Source organism: Dendrobates tinctorius, unplaced genomic scaffold (genome assembly GCF_039654945.1).
Source record: "Dendrobates tinctorius isolate UK_male_01 unplaced genomic scaffold, ASM3965494v1 ptg000030l, whole genome shotgun sequence".
NCBI lineage: Eukaryota > Metazoa > Chordata > Amphibia > Anura > Dendrobatidae > Dendrobates > Dendrobates tinctorius.
The window spans coordinates 23412151-23436747 of record NW_027361698.1 but is presented as its reverse complement, the minus strand read 5'-3'; positions in this window follow the sequence as shown (position 1 = coordinate 23436747).

Below are 24597 nucleotides of genomic sequence, written 5' to 3'. Positions count from 1 at the left end.
AAAGACTAGAAGCAATGGGATGGAACTGAATGGGAGGAGACACAGATTAGATATTAGAAAAAACATTTTGACAGTGTGGGTGATCAATGAGTGGAACAGGCTGCCACGAGAGGTGGTAATTTCTCCTTCAATGGAAGTCTTCAAACAGAGGCTGGACAGACCATCTGTCTAGGATGATTTAGTGAATCCTGCTTTGAGCAGGGGGTTGGACCAATGACCCAGGAGGTCCCTTCCAACTCTACCATTCTATGAAAACACAATCCAAGAAACAGAAAGCATACTATTTATAGTGAACCCAACACAAAGTGGTACTCCAGGTCAAATCTACAGGACGCTCTCATGAATAGCAATATACCAGGAAAAAGAGAGACCAAAAAGGTCCAATAAAATGTAACTCACTTTATTAAAGACATATTAAAAGTACCAATTTATAAATACAGATACAATGAATAAAGATGAATAATGTGGAACCAAGATGCAAGGAACAGCACCAAAACCCCAAAAGGAAATATAAAGTGGATGGGAGACCCCTCAAAAAAATCGCTTTACATATAAAGTGCTAGTGCCAATAATAATCCTGACTACCGAATCTGTGCTTACATAAGGTATTAAGGCCCCGTCACACATAGCGGAGTCACAATTTTTGTGACACAACAGCGTTCTCACCAGCGAGATCGCTGTGTGTGGCAGCGATCAGCGACCGGCTCCCCTGCCGGTATCGCTGATCGCTGCAGTAAAGGCCAGAACTTTTTTTGGGTCGCTGGTCTCCCGCTGGCCACCACGCATCGCTGCGTGTGACAGGTGGGAGACCAGCGATCTGCTGGTAACTAATGTACACATCGGGTATCCAAGGGACGTGCGTCCCTTAGATACCCGATGTGTGCGTTAGTTACCAGCGCGTTGATGCAGGGAGCTGGTAACTAATGTACACATTGGGTATCTAGGGACACATGTCCCTTGGATACCCGATGTGTACGTTAGTTACCAGCTTCCTGCATCAGCGCGCTGGTTACTAACGTGCACAGCGACGCTGGGCGCTGGGTGTCACTGTGCTGATCGCTGGTGAAGCTGTCTGTGTGACAGCTCACCAGCGATCACATAGCGATTCACCAGCGATCCTGACACATTGATATCGTTGTCAGGATCGCTGGTGAGTCGCTATGTGTGACTCCAGCTTTAGGTTCACTACCCCTCTCTACCTGGTCCATAGTGAATCATAAATAGTAGTGACCAATAGGCAGAGTAACAGCCCCCCGAGGAAGCCCACACGAAACACGCATCGGGGCTGCCATCACCCAACACCTGTGTGTGGATACTATGAGTAAGACCTTTCTTATATGATCTAATTAGTGTTTTGTTGTCTGACTATTGGTGCTCCTTGTGTGTATACTATTGTCTCTCTTTTTCCTGGTGTTTTGTCTACCATTCTATGATTCTATGATTCTAAATACAACATTTTACACAAAATCACACACAATGCATGTTACACACTCATGCATAGTGTAGAGAACATACCAGGCTCTCTCCTCCACTTCAGTTCCTTCTTACTTTCACAGAGTAAAGGACCTATAGTATCTTGATCACTTTGTTACCAAAGAAATGTCTATACTTCTAATCTCAAAAACTGCTCTAACACTGCAGGACCAACATTATCAGTGCAGTGTGGGCCTCTTTTTGTGATGGGGTCCTATGCAATATCCCAGTTTATCCCCTAGTTGCCCAATGTTGGCCCTTTGCTGGCTTGAGCCTTTGGAAAGACAGCTTTATAAAGTTGCTAGCTTTCTGTTTCCTGTAGATGATGTAAGGCTATTGCCAACCAACTCTAATCTCTACTCCTTAGAGTTGGTTGGAGCCTGCTCTACATATACAGCACGAATATTATGGAGCATCACAAAGTTGGCAGTCTCTTCTATGCATTAGACATGCATCTTTAGGTCTCTGACATCGTCCTGACAATTTGGAATAATTTCAATATTTATTAATTCTGATATATGTGATCAGGTCCCAATTCCTTATATACTCACTGTACTGCAAATTATGTACTTCTCAGAGTTTCAGTATCACATTAAAGGGGTTTTCTGCTAATCTAGAAGTAGACATCAAGTGATTACAGTAATGTAAAATAACAAATACAGATGGCACTCACCCTACCCCACTATAGCATCTTCTTTACTATGCTATTTGGCTGCATTTCTGATATCACATAAACAAATCAAATCACCACTGTAGGCAAACACAAAACTAACAGTATCTCTGCCCTACCAAAACATAGAAACAAAAACAGCAGTGGGGAACTGGCACTGGACTGAAGGAGTATGAGTACTATGTACCTTGGTTATTTTACATTGCTGAAATCTTTTGAGGTTCTTTTTTTCTAAAAGTAAAAACCTTTTTAAGACAAAGATAGTGATTTCACACATTGGGGCTGATTCATCATTTGAATTTGTTGAAATCACTTTTCTTTTTTCTCTTGTGGTATTCTGTGATGGGTTTTGTGCCAAATACTCCAAAATTGCACACGCAGTTCATGAATTTGGTACAAAATTTAAAATGTTCTTCATTTTCTTTCTTTTTTTATCTGTTTTTTTGTGTGACTTTTTAACACCAAAAGACGCAAATGCTTTAAATAGTCAATTGTTTGTTTAAAAATGCACCAAACTGCAAACCTTGTGGGAATCTTTACTCTAGACAATGACTGAAGTGAAATGAGCCAAAAAAAGCAATATTTAATAAGTCACATTTCAAGTATCTGTCTAATTTAGCATGACATGCACAGTATAGAGAATAAGTAACAAATACTAAACCCTTTAAAAAAAAGTGCAAATTACTCCATGAAAGTGGAGAAACAACAATGATCAGGGTCATCACCTTAAAAAAATTAGCAATCACAGTGCCATATAACGACAGTCACTGACATGGGGCAGAGTGCGCTTATGCACATGTTGTTACCTAAGCCAAGTGTTCCTGAAAAAAAACTGCTCTTAGAATGTTCTTCAGTTTGAGATCAATGAAGGGTTGATATATTAACTAACATCATTCATTGACCATTTGTCAACATGAACAATTTGTCTGGAAAACTGTGTCAAATCTGTGTTTTGTGTCATGTCATGGTATTACTTTCTTAATCTGACCTTTGGCAATGTAAGTCATCTATGTAGCTAGTTGTTATGAGCAATGGGTTTGTTCTATGTAAATGAATTTTGCAGCCTAAATAAAAAAATCACTGCATAGTCCAGTATAATATTTGAAGTTGTGCGCTCTTCACCTTCTGCTTGCTTATAAGTACAGTATTGACATCTGTACTAACCATTTCACTCAATTTGGTATTCATGCTTTCAGTTTATTGCTCCATAGTTGATATTATCATTATCTTTTTCCACTATCTGCTATAAATCTACAGAATTACAATTTCAGTATCAAAGTCTATCAAATCAGTAACTATGAAAAACCACCCAGACCACTTCTATTTCTACAGGAATAGCCATCTTTAACCTATAGAACGTGCATGGAGAGATTTTTGTTGACTCTTTCACTCTTTGAAGAAAAGGCAAAAACATTGAATATATTCAAGTAATCTTAAAAAAAACATAAAAGTAAAAATATCCAAGAGTTGAAAATTACAGCATAAAACTTATGCTCAAATTGATCTTCCCTTGAAATTTGCCCTTTCCTGAAAACAAATCTCACATCTGACCTATTGTACCGATTAAGCTATGACGAATTTCTACAGTTTTCATGGTTGTCTAAGGATATATGCTTCTTTTTTAGTTGTCCAAGGGTATTAAAGTATTATTGCAGCTGCCGACGTAAAAGATCTTGACAATGCAGCCAACAAAGATACAGCCAATTCAACGTTTTATTAGAGAAGGTAGTCAATTTATCAACAAGTTCAAAAGGTTATTTAACATATCAATTCAAAGTGGATATATTGCAAGCACTTTCTCTTTTATCTAGCCACACTTTTAGAATTATACGATGATCTCAAAAGATTATCTTAAAAAAAGGTAAAAAAAAAAGTTTATTTGCTTTCCCACCATTTTTTCTTGGGGTAAAATGAGTTGATATATCTAAACAGTTATTTATAAATGTTACTTTTTACAAGTAGACAGTATTAATTATGTCTAATCAATTTTGGAGCAATGAGTACAAAACGAAAGATAACTTTTGAATAAATTGACTTTTTTTGATATTCATAATGAATATAAAATCAAATTGTGAATCAAATCAGAAAATATTGCACCATTACTGGAAATGTAATAAAGCTTAAATGAGTATCCTATTGTTGAAAATTACATATCAGTGTGAATCAACCAGCCAGAGTTAGAAAGTGACACAAGAAGAAAATCTAAGAATACCCTCATGGGATATGCAGTCGGGCCCAAAATATGGACAACAATATAGTTTTTATCATTTAAAATCTGTACACTAATGTAATGGAATTGAAAGAAAGCAAGCAAAATGTTATTAAAGTGTTGACTTTCAGCTTTAGTTTAAAAGGGATTGCAAAAATGTTGCAAATTGCAGCCATTTTTCTATAATTCTTTCATCTCCACTTAGAAGAACTTAGACAATTGACTAACTTTTTCTTGGCCAGTGGTGGTCCGTTTCCTCATTTTTTATTAAACATTAAGGTTGGAGCAATACCTTGACTTTGGCCTCAACTCCAGTCACATGGCTAAAGATTGCTAGGTGTATGATTTTTTCAAATTGATAATTGCAGTCACAGTACTTGTGGTCAAAATGTGCTTGCATTGCATTGCAATATTCTAAGCAATTTGTGTCAAAACCAAAGGTGCCATGAAACCCCAACCTAAGGAGATAAAAATGTTATTCTAATTGTTGAACTTATATTTATTAGTTGTTGATAGGAATTTTCAATTGGTCCAAAGAGGTTTCATGAGGTTATCAATATAGATGAGTAAATCAATTTGCAGTGAATTTAATTTATTATGAATTTCCAAATTTCCCTGAAATATATATTTTTTTTGAGGTCTGGTAGGAAGTTAAAGTGTCACGCTGCTGCAATGCAGGTAGGTGCAGGCTCCACCAGATGGCAATAGACTGGAAGCAGGACTGCACCTAAACAGAGCGGGCCTGCAGTGCAGCAGTGAGGCTATCACAAGTGGTAGAAGAATAGTCAAGCAAGCCGAGTCAAATCCTACACTGTAGCGCAGTACCAAAAGAACAAGCAAACTCAGGGTCAGGGACAAGCCAAAGGATCAGTAACGGTCAGGAGCGGATAAGCCAAAAGACAGAAGCAGGTCAGGCTACAAGCCGAGTCAAAACCAGGAAGTCAGCACACTAAAGGGAAACACTAAGTCAAGAAGGGAATAGGGGAAAACTGAGACACGGGTTCAGACAGCAAGCGCAGCAGGACAAATCAGATCAATCAGAGTCAGCTACAGCAACCCTAGGCAAAAACTATAACTGACATCGCCTGCAGGAAGCAGCAGCAATAAATAGCCAACCTAAACCCAGACAGAGGCTGAGAAACATTAACTCTTGAGATGACCAGACTGGAAAAAAATTGAAAACATAACTCAAAACCCAGTCTGGATCATGACATAAAGATATTAAAAGATTATACTCAATTGTCATAGTCTCATCAATTTCCTGCATGGAAATTTCCTGTACATACAGTGGGGAAAAACGTATTTAGTCAGCCACCAATTGTGCAAGTTCTCCTACTTAAAAGATGAGAGAGGCCTGTAATTGACTTCATAGGCAGAAAATCACCTTGTCTGATATGGAAAGATTTATTTTGCAAATTATGGTGGAAAATAATTATTTGGTCATTAACAAATGTTCAAAAGTTTCAAATCCCTTCAAAGGTTTTCTGTAGGGTTGAGCTCTGAAGACTGGCTAGGCCACTGCAGGACCTTCATATGCTTCTTACGAAGCCACTCCTTCATTGCCCTGGCGGTGTGCTTGGGCTCATTATCATGCTGAAAGACCCATCCATGTTTCATCTTCAATGCCCTTGCTGATGGAAGGACGTTTGAACTCAAAATCTCACAATACATGGCCCCATTCACCCTTTCATGTACATGGGTCAGTCGTCCTGGTCCCTGTGCAGAGAAACAGCCCCAAAGCATGATGTTGCCACCCCCATTCTTCACAGTAGGTATGGTGTTCTTTGGATGCAACCCAGCATTCTGTCTCCTCCAAGCATGATGAGTTTTGTTCAAACAGGTGCCATTACTACAGGTAATGAGTGGTGGACAGAGGAGCCTCTTAAAGAAGATGATACAGGTCTATGAGAGCCAGAAATCTTGCATGTTTTTAGGTGACCAAATACTTACTTTCCACCATAATTTGCAAAATAAATCTTGCCAAATCAGACAAGGTGATTTTCTGGATTTGTTTTCGCATTTTGACTTTCATAGTTGTGGTCTACCTATGATGTCAATTACAGGCCCCTTTCATCTTTTTTAAGTGGGAGAACTTGCACAGTTGGTGGCTGACTAAATACTTTTTTCCCACTGTATTCCCTGTGTCTTTGGATCTTCTTGAGCAGACTAGATGTCAAGAGCTAACTTGGGGTGTAACACATGTCATTGATATTAATTCAGAGAAGATCCAGAACATTGGTGGTCTGGAGATGTTATAAATGTCTTTTAGGTTTACTTTCCAAAGTATTTAGGGGCACTATATTTTATTTCAACTGAATCAAACCTGCCAAATAAATCTGCCCAAAATGAATTTTGAGAGATTAGGTAAACTGTAATTAGGAAAATATCAGAGATATGGCAAAAAATTTCAACAGTTTCATAGCTCAATAACACCAAAATGCCTTAAAAAGAATAGAATAGAATAGGTGACAACTATTCTAGAGGAAGGTAAAATTCTTCCCTTAGTAAAGAAAATCTGTCCAACTTGCAAGGTCAAAAACACAATCCAAGAGGGGGATATTAGAGATGAATAGATCGATTTGTGGTAAATCAAATTTGTAGTTTGACACAAATTTAAACACTTTGAGATTCAACTCATGGCTTACAAAAAAGAAAAACTTGTCCACTGCTGAAACATCAGAGAGCAGGCTAATGTCATTTTGTGTTGCCGGACAGGCCTCACCATAATACCTTATAGCTATTATACAGTATCTTACTAATTATCATACTTTGTACAGTGGAGGCCAGTACCTAGGCCATCTGAGATCAGTGGTTGACAGTGGATGACAGTTTGTACGGCAGAGTGTTATGAATGAGTCACTGTAGGAGGCAAAAACAGAAATACTAGCTAAGTCCAGAAAACCAGAGAAGTTGGCAGCTATCGGATTGCAGACCCCTGAACCTATCAACAACAACTAGCAGTAGCCGTGGGGGGTTCCTATGGTGCCCTAGACCCCTCAATCACAGCCGGAGAACTACATAGCCTAAAGACAGAAAGGGAAATCTAAACTGCCCCAGCGCAGACTCCAAAGCAATAGGCAGCCCCCAACATATAATGACGGTGAAGCAAGATGAAAAAACACTCACACAGATAGAAAGATAGGCTGAGCAAATGATGGGGCCCAAGCTAACTAGATAGGACAGGATAGAAAAGTTGCTGTCTGTAATCTGCCAAAACCCTATCAAAACAAGAGCCAACAGCTGATAGGGAAAAAAGCCCTGAAGACGCTAGGCCTCAAAAAGACTATATCAGCACTCAGGTATTTTCTGAAGACAGAGCAAAAAGGAAATCAGCTCACCCCAGCAGGGAATGGCAGAAATCAAGGAAAACAATGCAAAACAAAACCAAAACACAAATGCAAAAAGTAGAGCAGAAAACTTAGCTTTTGAGGAGCAGGAATCAGACTGGTCTCCTAGAATCCCTCAGAGAGATCACCAGCAAGGCAGAAGGGCGTCGGCTGTCTTATATCCAGTCAGTAACTCCCGTCACCCAGTCATCATCATCCTGCCCAGGTGCCTGGCAATCAGCCTCACTACCCTCCTTCACCAGAAGAGGGAGTTCATCAGACCTCAACGGTGAAAGGGAAAATGAACTCACAACAGCAGAGTTTTTTTCCATCTCTGGACTAACTGGGTAAGTCTCTCTCATTTGTAGAGTGTAAGCTCTTATAGCCACCGGGGTCCTCTCTCTCTAGCCTGTAAACTGTATTTTCCAAGAAATTATAAGCTTTCCAGTATTGAGATTTGTGAAAATATTTTCGCTGCAAATTAAATTACTTGGGAAAATTCGGTGAAGTTAGCGGATTCTAAAAGAAGAAGCAAAGAAAAAAACTTCCCAGTGTCTTTTGACACATTGTTGAAGTTGGTAACAGCCAGAGACAAGGATCATGATGTCACATTGGCTTCTCCATAATCCCTTGCAGCTATCACACTGCATGGCCTAGAGCAGCCAAACAACAGTGACTAACACAGCCGCAGTAAAAGATGAGGACCGTCTAGGAAATGCCATTGTACAATTTTAAGGATAGGAGGACAGAGTGCACTGTTCATTATTTGTAGTCATAGAAAAAGCCTAAATATGAATGTGCTTTATTAGTGCAGCACTGAAGTACACTGAAAATGCATAGTCAGTGTTATTAAAAATTGATTAATCAGTAAAATACTGCAGCTTAATAACAGAATGTTTCTTTTCTCATCACACACTACAAACAAGGAGAGCAGTTACAAACCCTTCTGTTCTAACTTTGCTCTAACTTTTCATTGAGAACTGGATCTCTAATGGTTACTGATTATCAGAGTGACAGAACTAGCAGGTAGAAATCTTAGATGTATAGAGTTATACTGTATATTCGGCTCAGATTCAGACAAAAGTTCCAATACTGATAAAACGATGTTTCCCAGTTGAAATGGAAACTGAAGAAGCAACGCATTAGTGTTACAGTGGTAGAGCACATTTCAGTTAATTAATATCCATTTGTTAGAGATATCAGTCATCTATTGACTGCAAAGAATTTGCATCCAAATATGATTAATAATTCTTATGAATATGGAGAAACTATGCAAAAATGGCTGTACTCATCGTTAGTTAATACAATATTTAGAGAAAAACACATTTCATTCACATGTTGATGACCTTGTGTGAAATCTATTTTCCTGGTGTACACAGGTTAAATTATGAAACCAGCAATTGTTCTAATTAGAGATGAGCAACTTTGCCTTTTTTCGGGTCGAGTCGGGTTTCATGAAACCCAATTTTCTCAAAAGTCGGGTCGAACGAAATCGGCCGATTATCGTGAAAAGTCGAAGGCCGACTGAAACACGAAACCCAATGCAAGTCAATGGGGAAGCAAAGTCAGCAGGGAGTGGAGGACAGTAAACACACCTACAGTGGCCATTTGAATGCCAAAAACATCAATTTTTATTACTGAAGCTTGTCAACCTTAATTTACTTCATAATAATAGTTACGCACTGAAAAATGGGGGTTATTTGGCTAAAGTTGGGGGGGGTAGGGCTGGCTCCAGGTTTTCATGTGCCCTGGGCCAAAGAGCGCCCCTTTAACACATGGCACAACTCATGATGCTCCGATATGGCAGAGAAATAGCGGTATAGTACAATGAAAAATGCTACACTTTTTACATCTCATGACTGATATCGATTTTAAATTCTCCAATAGCTCCAAAAATGGACAGTATATTACTCCATACAGTATTATGGGCACCGCATAGTGTGTTATACAGAGTAATGAGGCCCATATATTTCTCCATACAGAATCATTGGTCCCATATAATGTTTGAAACAGTATATGATGAGCTCCACATAATGCTACAGTATATGTTGGTCCCCATGGATGAAGCTCCACTGTCTTATGGGCCCAAATAATGCTCCATATATAATGGGCCCCATTTCTAATGCTCCAGTATATAATGGGCCCTGTAAATGCTGCTCCAGTGTCTGATGCCCCCATTTGGAAAGCGCCAGCATATGATGGGCCTCACGGATGATGCTCTAGTGTACGATTGGTCCAAATAAAGCTCCATATATAATCTGCCCAATTTACAATGCTCCAGTATATGATGGGCACCATGGATGATGCTCCAGTGTCTTATGGGCCCAAATAATGCTCCATATATAATGGGCCCCATTTCTAATTCTCTAGTGTATAATGGGCCCTGTAAATGCTGCTCCAGTGTCTGATGTCTACCTTTGGAATGCTCCAGTGTATGGTGGGCCCCATATATCATTCTCCAGAGTATAGTGCTCCCCAAAAATTGGTGTCCCAACATTGAAAACAATTAAATAAGTCTCCTCACTAGGGAATCCCTGTACTAGTCTGGACTCCTAGTCGTCCCCATCTTCCATCTCACTGCACTTGGCTGTTTAGGCAGAGGGCGTACAGACGTGATGTCATTGCGCTCTCTGATCAGAATATCACTGTCAGGACACGCGGAAGACGTCATGGCGGTGGAGCAGGGAGAGGTAAGTATTTCAACTTTGCAAGTGCTGTGATCCTGAGCAAGCAGGGGGGCCCACTCATTGGTGATGGCACTGGCACAGGGCCCCTCATAGTATGGCGGTGTGTGGCGATGTGTCTGATGGCGGGTGCTGGCAGAGACACTTTTGCGTATTATGAGGGGCCCTATGCCAGTGTCATCGCCCATGAGTATGGCCCCCACCTGCTCAAGGAACCTGCACTTTCATCTGCACCTTCCTCTTTGTCACCGTGTAAGGTGGTATAGTATGCGGGAAGGGGAACCTGAGTTTCCTCAGGGTCAGCTTCTGGCTGTGTAGAGTGTGAGGGGAATGTAGTGGTCTGGGTCAATGTACCAGCAGAATCATCTAGCAGTGGCTGGGCATCAGTGCACTTGTGGTGTCCCCAGGAGTATGGTCGCCACAGTGGCATTACCTTTCTCCTAGGGAGGGTGATGTCATGCTTGGGAGCAACGAAGGATCTCTCTAGCAGTTAAACCAGCAAACAACACATTTCCCACTCCAGGTCAGCAGGGAGACCTCTGAACCTGACTGCTGATGAGCTGCTCTCTGTAGTTGGGAGGAGGTAAGTTAGGGCACTCTGTGCAGGGAAGGGGAAGTGTGCGGACATGAGAAGGGGAGCTGGAGGATGAGCAGAGTTAAGGCTCACACCTAGCTGGAGTGCATGGTCCGGATTCCGGTCTCCGAGTTTGTAGGGACACTGACGTTCCTGCAGCAGAAACCGGAGGAAGTAGCAGCTGTAAATGCTCTGTACCCAACTAAGGCTCGGAGGCCCCAGCATCGATGTGTGGGAGCCTGAAGGAAAAGGCTACGGCTGCCTGCCATACGAGAAAGTTCCAAAAGAGAGTCAACAGGGGGAACTTCATTGAATTCAGTACTGCAAGTACCTCAGATAAGCGCTAGAACGGATGCCACACTACCTATCTGCAGAGAGAGAATTCAAAATTGACATCCAGGCTGACCAACTCCTTCTCCATCTGTACTCTGGGTCCTGGATGGCACTTACCAAGTACAGGTAAAGGAACTGCACGACTGTGTCTGTCATCTTTCTCCTGCACCTGGTGCATGGCTCTGCTACATCCTGCACTGCACACCATCTACCAACTCTTTCATCTGCCCTGCAACTACAGCCCTATCTGTGCAGGGCTTCTACATCTTAGCTGCACCACAACATCTGTCCCAGAGAAGCGACACTGCAGCGCTGGTCAATCTAATCAGAAACCACAGGTGGCGTTATGTATCATTCACCAATAAACATAATTCACCCCTTTGCATGGACGCCCAGGGCCACGGAACGGGTCACCACCACCATGACACATCCCTGTGAGACACCGGCCCTGTACTGATTAACCCCACTGCCCTGGCTGGCCACCCACACTCCATGTCAAATTCATCTTGGACTGGGGAATTCACGATTTGACTTGATAACCCAGGCATGGTATGATAGAAAGAGCTACATGGACTAATGTGAAGTGTGGCCTGCTGCATCATTCACTTTGGGTGGGGGTGCAGGACACAAGGAAAGGGGTTCTTCCTGACCAGGAGCCAGCACTTGATGACTCAGTGCTTGCATTTTTTGAAACTTCAGAAGAGGAGGGCATATTTTCTGGAGTCTGTTTCGGCAATGTAAGCCAAAACCAGTTCCTCATGCTCCGCCTTTAAAAGTGGTTAACCTACTCCCAGAAAAGGTAGCCTTCCAGGCGTTCCGTAGCCAGACCATGACGCAGGCTCAACACCTCATGCCTTAGCTGCTATTGTGCTTTTGCCACTACCAGCAGATGCACCACAACCATCAGCACCAGCTGGCCTCCCCACGCCCACATCCACATCCGTGGCCTCTTCCACCAAACATCAAAATTTTGCAGAAAATAGACCCAAAATAACATCAGATATATGGCACTGTATCAGAAGCGTAAAGCTCTCTTCAGTCAAAGGATAATTGTGAATCTCCCTAAATATTCCATCAGTCACACAGAGATGCTCACAGGCTCAGTATGGATTAGACAAGAATATAAAAATTAGACAAAGTGTACAGTATCATCAGATGGCAGGTATATATAGTATAGTTTAAACATTCTAAACCTCCATAGATATTTGAGGAGGCACACACAGACACTCTCAGGCTCAGTATTGGATTACAACACAATCTGAAAAGCCATAAAACGGTAATGGATCTCAAGAGAACAGCTGTACACAGTGTAGGTGTCATTGTTGTCAATCTCAGTATTTATTTCCACAGTCAGAAAATATCTCTCACTTGGTCAGTTTGGATTAGACCAGAATATGACAAGCAGTAAATGGGTAATGTATCACAAGCGTAGAGCTGTATACAGTGTTGGGGTAATTTTGCAGGAGTAACCCATAGACACTCAGACGCTCAGGATGGATCACACCACAAAATAACAAGAAGATCCGCAAGAAATAATCACACATGTGAGACAATGTTACAGGTGTCAATGATACACTTAGAGTGTTGGCTGGAGGAGGACTTCCTGGCAGAAAGGGTACAGTATCACCAGATACCAGGTATATATAGCATAGTTTAAGCATTAACAATGTACATCTATATATTAGTAGTAGTGTTGAGCCACCTCGCTAGTGTTTTGGTTCGTCGCACAGGAGGCAAGTTTGTTGAATGTTCGTCGAACGTTCGACGAACACGTCAAACCCCATTGAAAACAATGGCAGGCAAACTCAAACACATACAAACACATAGAAAACTATTACAAAACACCTTAAAAGGTGTCCTAAAGCAGATAAAATGCTCAAAAGACAAAAATAACATATGGAAAAGGGCAACTACATTTAGAAAAGAGGTGGAGGAGTAAAAGGAGGAGGTGGAGGAGACACAGATATAGGCTTGTCATGCCCTTATGAAGTCAAGAAAGGCTGGAATAAAAATGTAAAATACAAACACAAAAAAAAATTCTGAATTCGAACACGATCATATACCGTCGGACTGCCCACCAATAAATTATGGCAACTGCCGATCGGGCGGCATTATTCCCACGAACCTCCAAACAGCGTCCATGAAGGCAAAGTGTTTGGTTTCCGGGGGCAGTATGATTGCAAAGCTGAACCTTAAAGGAATGTCCAAAAGGGCACCACCAGGAGTGGAGCCTGTGGCTTCATTGGACTCCACCCGGGAAACCACAACCATGCCACCTAAAGAAAAGATGCACACATTGAAAGCTTTGTCGAATCTATGTGTGGTGTGGTATGTCCGTTAACGACCGAGACTCCGGCATGCCCCCGCGGTAAGCGTCAGAGGGATACGCGAGGCTCTGGCATGCGAGATCGAGCAATAACAGGTCTATCATGCCCTTACGTGTCCGGGGCTGCATGCGCGCTACACTGAAAGGACCAGCTTTTGTTGTTTACAGGTGCAGATAACCCGCTGAACACCGTTAGTGATGGGGATCTGGGATTCCAATTATTCCCTGTGAACGATGATTTACCAGTAAGTGCAGATCAACCGCAATTCCGGAATTAGGCCTAACCGGCATTCCTGAAAAAATGAAAAAATTACGTGTCCAAACCACAGGTGCTGTAGCTTGCTTAACAGCTCGGCAGGCATTCTCAGGCCCAGTATGGATTCGACAACATTGTAGAAAGTTGATAAAGGGTACAGTTTCACCGGATAACACGTATATATGTAGCATGGTTTACACATTAAAAACCTATGTCTATATATCAGGAGGCAGGCTCAGACGTTCTCAGGCCCAGTATAGATTAGACGTGATTGGACAAAGGTGAGAAAGGGTAACGTATCACCAGATTACAGGTATGTATAGCATAGTTTACACATTAAAAATATATGTCAAAAGATTAGGAGGTAGACTCAGACGTTCTCAGGCCCGGTATGGATTTGACCAAATTGTACAAAGTTGAGAAAGGGTACATTATCACTGGAAAGCAGGTATATATAGCAAAGTTTAAACATTTAAAATCTCCGTGTTCTCAGTATGGATTAGACAACAATCTAAAAAGTAGAAAAAAGGAAATGTATTTGAACCGTACACCAGTATACAATTTTGGTGGTATTTTTAAATCTTCATATATATTTCAGTCTCAGTAAGACAGTCCAGCCTCTCCGCAATAGGAAATGAGATGCATACAATTACTGACATAAAGTCTAGTGATTGCAGAAATCTAGGAATTACTAGTCACGGGAAAACTTCCGTCACAATTCTCAGAGGCGATGCTGACCCTCAATTAATTTGTGTGTGGAGACAGCGAAAACTTTTAATTGTGAAGAAAGTGTTGCTGTATTGCAGTACCGTTGATCCCATCACCGTTACTCATCTCCATCAAATTTTGATCACAGGGAGAGATGTAAACATGGTGCTCACTGCTTATCATGATCTGTCACGTAACTTTGGAGTGTAAAAGACAGAAGCCACAGGCCGTAGGCAATTCTATGGGATTGGCATGAGAGGGCACATTTAAATATGTGCGCCGAAATGTCAAACGTCTGTGAGTAGGAAAACTGAGAAAGCTGATGATAAACCACCACTGCATGTCATTGTGAGTCGACATCCATAAGAAATGGAAGCCATTGATCATCTGAAGCTAGAGCCTGGCCTGCGGGACAGGGCATTGCTACGTCTTAACCATCATCTATCAGTTCAACAAATTTGTAGTGGCAGTCCCAGTGAAGGATTTGACAGCCCAGACTACACAGCGGAGGAGCACGGAGAGGTAAACATTGCAAATGCTGTGGCCCTGCCCAAGCAAGGGGGGCACACTCGTGGGTCTCGGTACTGCACTGGGCCCCTCATAGTACTGCAGTGTGTCTGACGGCGGGTGTGCACCCCCACCGTCAGAGACACTTGATTGCACTATGAGGGACCCAGTGCCCGTGCCCAAGAGTCGGCCTACCCACCTGTCCAGGGCAACGGCACTTGCATGGTTGCGTGCGCTAGGTGGTGACCCCGGCCATGGGGGGGGAGGCAGCCCAGTTAGGGAGGTTTACAAAATGGCATATGTTGATGTGGGACATTCAGCTGCTGCTAAAGGCGAAATTGGTCAAGTCCGAGGAAGAGGAGGACCAAAGCAAGCCATTTTTCTGGCAACCTATGTGTCATCAGGGGAAGGTGGGACAAAATCCTTGGAAACCCATGCATGGTTCATTTTAATGAAGGTTAGATCATCCACATTTTGGGTCGACAGACAGGTCCTTTTTTCTGTCAGGATTGATCCAGCTGCACTGAAGACTCTTTCCGAAGAGGCATATTGTGCCAATTCAGGCCAGGTGTCCAGTTTAGCGGCCCAATAGTCAAATGGGAATGACCTGTGAGGGAGAACATCGATATGGGATGAGAAGTAGTTTGTAACCATACTTGACAACTGCTGCCTCCTGTCACTTTCAATTGATGCAGTCGTGTGAGCGGGACTTGAAAAATCAGTCCACAACATGGTCATGAAACCCCTGTCTCCAACGCCACTTCTGATGTGTGCACCATGAACACCTCTTCCAAGCTGCCCCCGGCCCCTACGGCTCATGTGAGAACCATCACCGTTGCTGTGTGCTGGGAATGCCTCAACCAACCAGTTTACCAGAATTGCTTGTTTGTTAGCCAATATTAGGTCAAGGTTCTCCTGTGGCATTATGTTTTGGAATTTGCCTTTATAGCATGGATCCAGGATGCTGGCCAACCAGTAGTCATCATCATTCATCATTTTGGCAATGCGAGGGTCCCTTTTTAGGATCTGCAAGGCATAATCTGACATGTGGGCCAATGTTCCCGGTGTTAATGATGCACTGCAAGTGCTGGGTGGAGGAGCACTTTCTGGCAAATCCACATCCCTCCAGTCACGCACAAACCCTGTACCAGACCTTGCCACGCCAACATTTTCTCTTGCCCCACGAGAAGTATCCTCCTCCCCTAAATAATCATCCCCATCATCATCCTCCTCCTCCTCTTCCTCTTCTTCCTCCACCTCGTCCAGGAGAGGTCCCTGATCAGACAATGGCTTCCCTCCTCCTCTTCCTCCTCATCAACCTCGGCTGCAGACGCCTGCTCCTTAATGTGCGTCAAAGTTTGCATGAGCAGACGCATAAGTGGAATGCTCACGCTTATGATGGCATCGTCTGCGCTTACCAGGCGTGTGCATTCCTCAAAACACTGAAGAACTTTACAGAGGTCTTTTAGCTTCGACCACTGCACACCTGTCAACTCCATGTCTGCCCTCAAAGTGCCTGCCCGTGTATCCTCCCACAAATGCATTATGGCCTGCCTCTGTTCGCACAGCCGCTCAACCATGTGCAGGGTGGAGTTCCACCTTGTTGCAACATCGATAATTAGACGGTGCTTGGGAAGGTGGAGCAATAGCTGCAGCTTCTGCATACGACTGGAGTGTACCGGCGACCAGCGGATGTGCAAGCACAATCTTCGCACTTTATGGAGCAGGCCTGTTAACTCTGGATAATTATTGAGGAAGCACTGCACCACCAGGTTCAAGTTGTGAGCCAAGCAAGGTATGTATCTGAGTTTTGAAAGGGCTATGCCTGCCACAAAATTCTGGCAGTTATCACTAACTACCTAGCTTGCCTCAAGATGTAGACTGCCCAGCCATGACTCAGTTTGTCTTTGAAAGTAGCCCAAACACATCATCTTCAACACAGCCTGCTGACGCTTTCCACTAGCTGATCGATAGGGGGACACCTCGTGTGCATAACTGGCAGCTGCAGATGGAGTGCTCGTGCGACTGCTCTCTGTGGACGAGCTTTCGCTTCTGGGGGAGGAGGAGGAGGAGGAAGGTCGAACACCTACAGCCAACTGTTTCCTATACCATGGGCTAGGCAGCACAGTTCCACCACCGCTGTCCCCTGTGGACCCTGCATCCACCACATAAACCCAGTGCGCAGTGATGGACACGTAATGGCCCTGGCCATGCCTACTGGACCATGCATCAGTTGTAAGGGGCACCTTTCCCCTCACTGATTGCTTGAGTGCATGGACAATGCGGTCTTTCACATCAAGATGGAGGGCTGGGATGGCTTTGCGAGAAAAGAAGTGGCGACTGGGTAGGTCATAGCATGGTACTGCGTAGGCCATGAGTTCGCAGAAAGCTGCGCTTTCAACCAAGCGATAGGGCATCATCTCTAACGAGATTAGTTTGGCAATGTGGGCGTTCAAACCCAGTGTACGCGGATGAGAGGATGAGTACTTTCTTGTCCTACTCATAGTCTCTGGTAGTGTGAGCTGAACTTGAGAGCTGCATATGTTGGAACTAGCAGTGGACATGGGGGACTGAGAGAGGGTTGATGATGGTGATGGAGTTGGTGTTCTTTCTGATGGCCTAGATTCAGTCTTTCATTGATATAACATTGTGATTCCCTGACTGCTTTGGCCTTGCGATGACACCTCAACATTTGCTGCTGGTGTTGTGCTAACCGGTGGGCTTACAGTGGGGAAAAAAATGTAGCGTTGCTGACTACCTTCTGGGAGCAGTTGCACATGTGGTATGTATGGTTTGGTAGTCCGTCCACGCTTGCAAGTGCATGGTGGTTAAATGTCTAAGCATGCAACTGGTATTCAAATTTCTCAGATTTTTCCCTCGGCTAAAAATCTTTGCGCACTTCTTACAGATAACCTTTGCCTGATCATTAGGATTTTGTTCAAAAAAGTGCCACACTGCACTCTTCCTACTATGGAAGACATTTTGAGGCCTTGCACGCTGTGCTATTTTGACCGTCTGGCCAAGCTGTCCTGCAACTCTTTTGCTTTTTGTAACCCGTTTTTGGACTGCTCCGGGCCTGCCAGATAACAGCTGTTGCGATGTCGATGCCTGCTGTGGATGCTCCTCCTCCTCTTCTGAGCTATTGGCAGCGGCACCCTCTTCCCTCAATGGATGCCAATCTGGGTCAACAACTGGGTCATCTATCACCTCCTCTTCAATATCATGTGCACCTTCCTCTGTGTCACATGTCTGGTGGTATAGTATGCGGGAAGGGGCACCTGAGTTTCATCAGGGTCAGATTCTGGCTCAGTACAATGCGAGGACAATGAAGTGCTCTGAGTGACTGTACCAGCAGATAAATCTAGCAGTGGCTGTGCATCAGTGCAATCCATGTCAGATTCATCTTGGCCTGGGTAATTCACAATTTGACTTGATAACCCTGGCATGGTATGTGAAAACAGCTCCATGGAGTAATCTGTAGTGTGGCCTGCCGCATCCTTCAATTTTGGTTGGGGTGAAGGACACAAGGAAAGGTGTGGTTCATGACCATGAGCCTCCAATGATGATTCAGTGCTTTTATTTTTTAAAACTTCAGAAGAGGAGGCGATAGAGCTGGAGGCTGAGTCAGCAATGTAAGCCAAAACTTTTTCCTGAAGCTCTGGCTTTAAAAGCGGTTTACCTACTCCCAGAAAAGGGAGCCTTCGAGGCCTTGTGGAGCCAGATGATGATGCAGGCTAAACACCTCCTGCATTTGGTGCTATTTTGCTTTTGCCACTACCAGCAGATCCACCAACATCAACACCATCATTCCCAGCTGGCAACCCCCGCCCACTTCCACGGACTCTTCCACCACACTTCCTCATTTTTGGGGAAAATGTACTCAAAATACCACCAACTATGTGGTACTGTAAAACAAGGTACAAGGTGTATATAGTAGTGGGGAGCATTTGAATCTCTCTACAGACTTCAGGACACAGTTGTATTCTGTCAGGCCCTGTGTATATTACACCTCAAATTAACAGGCTGATTCTGGATGGTGTAAAAGAGGTGTATAGAGGACTAGGGAGAAATGGAATCTCTCTACAGACTTCAGGACACAGCTGTATTCTTTCAGGCCCTGAGTATATTACACCTCAAATTAACAGGCTAATTCTGGATGGTGTAAAAGAGGTGTATAGAGGACTGGGGAGAAATGGAATCTCTCTACAGACTTCAGGACACAGTTGTATTCTGTCAGGCCCTGTGTATATTACACCTCAAAGTAACAGGATGATTCTGGATGGTGTAAAAAAGGTGTATAGAGGACTGGTGAGAAAAGGAATCTCTCTACAGACTTCAGGACACAGTTGTATTCTGTCAGGCACTGTGTATTTTACACCTCAAAGTAACAGGCTGATTCTGGATGGTGTAAAAAAGGTGTATAGATGACTGGGGAGAAATGGAATCTCTATACAGAATTCAGGACACAGTTGTATTCTGTCAGGCCCTGGGTATATTATGCCTCAAATTAACAGGCAGAAATTGCCTAGTGTTTGACAAACTACACGGTGTATATAGAATTGGGCAGAATTGGAATCTTCCTAGAGTGTAGGTCTGTAAGAACGGACAAACTCCTCGGCTTTTTCTTACAGAGTCACACCCAGATAGCTTTAATTTGGCCGTGATACCAGCCGGTACACGGTACTGTGTGAGGAGCGTACACGTACACCACTGTATGGTGTGTGTATGTAAAATTGTCAAGCTCCGTGTTTTTGTATACGGACTGACAAACGCTGTCTCTCTCTAGTTTTGAATGCAATCAAACAACAGATATACAAAACTATTTGAAAAACGGACAAAACTCTAAGGTGTAGGTCTGTAAGAACGGACAAACTCCTCGGCTTTTCCTTACAGAGTCACACACAGATTGTCAAGCTCCGTGTTTTTGTATACGGACTGACACACACTGTCTCTCTCTAGTTTTGAATGTAATCAAACAACAGATATACAAAACTATTTGAAAAACGGACAAAACTCTAAGGTGTAGGTCTGTAAGAATGGACAAACTCCTCGGCTTTTCCTTACAGAGTCACACACAGATAGTTTCAATTTGGCCGTGATAACAGCCGGTACACAGTACTGTGTGAGGAGCATACACGTACATCGCTGTACGGTGTGTGATGTAAAATTGTCAAGTTCCGTGTTTTTGTATACGGACTGACACACGCTCTCTCTAGTTTTGAATGTAATCAAACAGCAAATATACTAAACTGTTTGAAAAACGGACAAAACTCTAAAGTGTAGGTCTGTAAGAATGGGCAAACTCCTCGGCTTTTCCTTACAGAGTCACACACAGATAGCTTCAATTTGGCCGTGATAGCAGCCGGTACACGGCACTGTGTGAGGAGCGTACACCGCTGTACGGTGTGTGAAAAAATGAACACTCAGTACCTCACCAGGACAAAACAATAAAATTTGGATTGCTTTTTAAAAAGCAGTTTGAACACCAGTGTGCACACAGCAATGCAGGTAGCCTTAAAAGGCAGCCTAATCACCACCAGTGCTGCTGCACAAAAACAAAAATCTTCACCTTTCACTGCACACTAACTACAGTGAAAAGCCCTATCAGCAGAAGCATTTTTTTTCTTTTGGCCTTCCTAACGCTCTCCCTACAGAATCAGCAGCAGCAGCTCTCCTTATTGTGAGATCAGCATAAGTAACATGGCGGTCGGCGTGCACGCCCTTTTATAGCCCCTGTGACGCCACACAAAGCAAGCCAATCACTTGCATGCCCTTCTCAAAGATGGTGGTGACTGCTGCCTATGTCATCACGTTGCCCACAGTGTCCGTTCTTCCTGATTGGCTGAAAAAGGGAGCTAAAGCATCTTTTGAAACGCGACTTTGGCGCGATGGTCGCCGACCTCGTGGCCGACCTCACGCTAAGGTCAGGTTTCGTTTCATGAAACCCGACTTTGGCGAAAGTCGGCGACTTGAATTTTTTCGACCCGTTTCGCTCAACTCTAGTCCTAATGCATCTGGGCCCAACTATATATATAGATGCAAATAGTTTTAGTTTTGAACACATGGAAAACTCATTTTATCTCTCCGACAGAGATAACATTTTTTCACCAATGAAGAGTTTTATTTACAAAGCTCAAGTCAATATTCTGGTCATAAAGAGGTTAAACTACATTTCTCAACATATTGTTGCAAGCCAAATGAACATTCTAGGTATTTATAGTACATGGGTGGGGAAGCTGCCAAAGTCAGTGTGATAGTATAAGTAACATTTTTGTTTATGCATAGTATGGCGCTGGATAGGGAACTGCGGTGGACTGTCTGACAGTATTATGACACTCTGCAGTCATGCACAAGTGCTTACAGATGCAGTGACATGGTGCTAAGCATTGTTTAAGGCTAGTCCCAGCTGAGCAGCATCTTATCCAACCAGAAACATTCCTACAATCCAGCTCTTTTTAAGTGATCATCCTTGTATCATAACAGATTAAGGCTGCAGCTACTTTGGATTATATTTAATCTAACCTTTATCCATTCACATCTTCACCTGAAACTTACAAGGACCAAGAGTCAATTGCAAGGGAATAATTCACAATGACACTGATCTTCCCTTCCTCGCTCTAATTATCTGGATTAAGAATAACACTTTGAGTAATTATTTTCACATTGGATAAACATTAAGCTTTCCTGGATTTATCTGAGCTCTTTCTCTAACATGAAATAGATCCAACTAGGCTTATAAGAACATAACTGACAGCATTGACTGCTTAATCATGGAGACTAAAACAATAGAAAAATATTTGTTTCACAGCCCTCTGATGGATACAAAATTATAAACTTTTTAACCTGTGAAGCAAACCACTTTGTTCGTCTTAATTGTTTTTAATTCCCTATTTTTTTATGTCACGGAGATGATTTTTTTATTACTAATTAATAATCACATAATATTAATAATAATAATATTTCATGCTTTATGACTAGATATATTTTGGAATTCTGCGTAACCTTTGGGAACTCTTCTATTACAATACTCTTTTTTGCAGCACAAAAGCCTGAAATTGCTACTGTACCTAGAAAGGAAACTACTCTGAGATTCACAATGACTCCTAATTAACTCACCTTACTTTGCCCCTTTCATTAAGATTCACAAACCTTTGACTTTAAGAAGCACTCCTCCCATCAAAGATTTCATCCTCTTAAATTGCAATCATCATATTATATAGCACTGTGTAGTTACAATTGCTTATTTTGCCTTTCTACCCAGTTAATTCTTTTCTTTTCTATCTGCTCAATGTAGAAACAGAAAGTCTCTTTTCCATGCATGATTCATCCCCCTCTTCAACTCCTGATCTACCTGCTCTGCTTTTTCCCCCTGCAAGTGACTTTGCAGTGATGACTCATACTGAGAAAATTGACCTGGTTCTACATAGAGCTTAGAAGTATTCAGGTAATCAGTTTTTAATCTCATGATGTCATAGACCTAATGGAAAAGAGAAGAATTAAGTGTAAGTACACAGTTCTATGTAATATGATGATTGCAATATATTAAGAGGATAAAAAATTTGATAGGAGTGCTTCTTTAATAACATAGTCTGATACACCATTGTATTTTTCGTCTCTCTCCCACCTTTGCATTTTTTTTATTTAATACCTTTATTCATACCTAAAATACAACTAAACAGAAACAACAAAACTGATTAGAACAATAATGAGACCTGGTATAACTTTTCTTTCCCCTAGTAATAGTAGATGTAAATGTGGACACTTTCAATATAAACTTACTTTGAGCATCTGACTTCTAAATACAGAACCCAGCATACAAGTCTCTGGAAACACATACTCATTCCATCCCTCGTTCCATACTCATTGACCTGGTAAAGTTAAGGCTCTTCGATTGGTTTGTTAAAATTGAAAATTCATTAAAGATGTTTCGCAGTCCAGAGGATATCCTATTTCCTTATGTTATTAGAAAGGCTGTAACTTAGCATTGTAGTACAAACTACACATTTTCTCAGTTTGAATTATTATTATGAGCAGCTTAATTTGTGTTTTCTTAGCCAGTCCTCCTAAATGCGGCTATTGTTCTTTTTTAACAACTTTTCTGGCACATAGATTGGTCATTAAAAGACTCTGACCACCCACAACAAAAAGACAAACTAGCAAAACAGCTTTCAAAGTGCTATATTGCAAGAATATCAAATAAGCATTGCATTCATTTATGGATTCTAACCATGCTTGCTTTTCTGTTTTTTGATCTCCCATAGAAGTGAATGGAAAAATTTCACTCTTTTTCAACAGAGTAGCTCTTCCTCTTCCGCTCTCCTCTGTTGAAAAGGCATTACTGCAGACATCATATTGATTGACAGCAGTCTACTCACAGTCAATGAGAAAAATAGAAAAAAACCTCACCCTGTATGTGGTGTATTGAAGCGTGGACTCCAAGGGACTGCTTGAATTGAACAATGAAAAAATAAAAAAGTCCAGCTTCCGTGAAGGCTTCAATTTAATGATAAGGCCGGGGTCACACTAGCGATTAAAACGGTCGAATGCAATGCGATAAAAAATCGCATTGCAGTCGAACCCATGTTATTCTATGGGGCAGCTCACATCATGCGATTTTTTATCGCATCCGATCCTCGGACCGATACAATCGCAGCATGCTGCGATTGTCACCGATTTTCGGATCGGATTCCCCAATGCAAGTCTATGGATGCGATAAAAAAACGCATGGAAAACGCACCAAACGTGTGACTTGCGATTAAATCGCACAACTTCTCCAGGTCTACAGGACAGGGCATCAGGCATTGGCATTGGATGTCAAATTGATGCTTAGATGCGATTAAAATTGGTTCCTTGCCGGAAAATGGGATGACAGACGGATATCTGGCCAAGAATTCTTTGTGCGATTTCGTACCGTTAAAATGGGACCGATTTTTTAATGGTTGTGTGTGACTCCAGCCTAAAGATTAAAATAACATCAATGACCACAGCAACGTGTTTCGAACACCTGTAGTGTTCTTTGTCAGAGCTGAATTAACAATGATTAGTGTTGAGCGATACCACCCGATACTGAAAAATATCGGATCGGAATGGATCGGCCGATCTAAAAAAAGTATCGGGTATCGCCGATTCCGATCCCGGAAGTCCCATTCAAGTCAATGGAACAGAAATATCGGAATAAAAAACCCCTTTTTTTCCCTGTAGGTTAATTCTACATGAAGAAAAACAACTAATAATAATGTAGAATGTATTGTGGGAGGTGTAGGAGATATTAAAGCCATAGAGGTTTAGCCCAATCGAATGGAATAGCAGTAATTTTTTTTTTTTAAAGACGTTCGTAGTTACAAAGATATTGACTATGTTAAAGTCTTTAATATTTTGTCAGTTATGTATGTTTCACTACTTCCATGCTCTTCACCTTCATTTTTACTTCTCCCACACTTTCTCCTTCATCATCCTCAGCAGCATCTTTTTCATCAACTTCTTCACCTTATTCATCTTCTTCTTCTTCACCTTCTTCCTATTTTTTTTTTA